Raw genomic sequence first — 1,488 nt, 5'->3', positions numbered from 1 at the left:
ATTACCAGGAGTGCCTATTGCTCTATATTTCCATTTTCATCACTCTGGTTTCTACAAAACTGAATTTTCTTTGCAGTAACAGGTACCTTCTTCAACTCATAGATCTTATTGAATTATTGATGAGGAAATGATGTTAATCTTTTCAAAGATCTAATTCTCACCTACCCACACTGTATGTAATTAGTTACATACTTGCATACTTTCAACAGATTCACAGAAAATAATAAAACAATCTGTTACGCTATCTATTAGTAAAGGAAATATGCAGGAAAATAATACAACACATATGGCTTTATTTGTTCTATCTTTTTTATTGGCAGGACCATGAATAACTACTGATTAGTGTGGAAAAAGTCCTCAAAATATTTTATCAAGGAAATACAGATTATGATATGAACATCATTTTCTAAATATTTAGTATTTTACCTGTCTGGTTCCAGAAACTTTAACCATAGTCTGTTTATTGACCAAATACATCATTGTACTTTTGCAGTTTTTGTAAATGTAAATTTCAAACATCATTGCCTTAACTTTCTTGTGATAACCACTTCCAAGAAACCTTAGTTTTAAAAATGCTTTTCATTTCATTACTCATTCTACAAGCCATGATTGTAATTTGGTTGAGGAAATATCTCATTATCTAACTTAAAAACATGATAATTAAAGTCCATTAAAAATATCTTTCCATTAAGTATATTTTCCCAAGTAGCTTGGTCAAGTGCCTATTTGCTTTTTCCACAATAAAAAAAAACACTAACAAAAGAGATATATGAATATTTCACAGTGTATGATTTCATGTCAAGATTTGCTGATTGCATGAGTGGTATAGTATATGTTTTATTTTTAATGAACTGTGTGTGTGTTTGTGTATGTGTGGGGAGCTTGTGTTCACATGCATGCGTGCATGTGCATGTGCAAAATGCATTCATTTGCCCATCTCTTATCTGTGCATGACATTTCCTGTATTTTGTAAACATTTTCCTCAGCTTTATATATACAAAGAGGATGTCTGCATGCTGGGGGAAAAAAGCAAAACAAAAAAGCTTAATACATCAAAAAAGATAATTACCTTCTTTATGAAATGCTAGTTTGATGTAGGAAAAAAATAAATTTCAAAGGGTGCTGGTAAGTCACAATATCAATTCACCAATAGGCCATATAGAAAGGTTTAGGATCATGAAACAGGTGGGGGAAAAAGGTGCAAAATCATTTGAACAATGAATTTCAGATGGGCAATTTGAAATAGTTGTTTCATACCATACACTCCTAAGTTTGCAGTATGGAGATTCTCATGGTACTTTTTTATTTTTCTAAACAAATTTGGTCCCTTAACAAAAACAATGTAATGACTAAAGGTAATAACCATGCAGTTGGGAAAAACGTTCTCTCAGGGTTTTACTCGAAGCATTGGCACTGAGAGAGAGAGAGAGAGAGAGAAAAAAAAACTGAGCCTGAAGAGCTTGAGCTAGCCATATCACATAACACAGA

At 32.2% G+C, this 1,488-nt stretch overlaps 1 protein-coding gene across 1 annotated transcript in view; it reads right to left on the bottom strand.

Annotated features, from left to right (window-relative positions):
• Positions 1-287: 287 nt before the first annotated feature.
• LOC113813478 (ribonuclease H1) overlaps positions 288-1,488 on the bottom strand; it is a 13,870-nt gene continuing 12,669 nt past the window's right edge. Inside the window, exon 6 of the mRNA XM_070116099.1 lies at positions 288-1,488. This exon is cut by the window's right edge and continues 979 nt beyond it. The gene's annotated coding sequence lies outside the window, so the exon portion shown is untranslated.

The sequence above is a fragment of the Penaeus vannamei genome, chromosome 1 (assembly GCF_042767895.1).
Source record: "Penaeus vannamei isolate JL-2024 chromosome 1, ASM4276789v1, whole genome shotgun sequence".
In the NCBI taxonomy this organism is placed as follows: domain Eukaryota; kingdom Metazoa; phylum Arthropoda; class Malacostraca; order Decapoda; family Penaeidae; genus Penaeus; species Penaeus vannamei.
The sequence above is the reverse complement of the archived record's forward strand: the minus strand, read 5'-3'. Positions and strand labels throughout refer to the sequence as shown.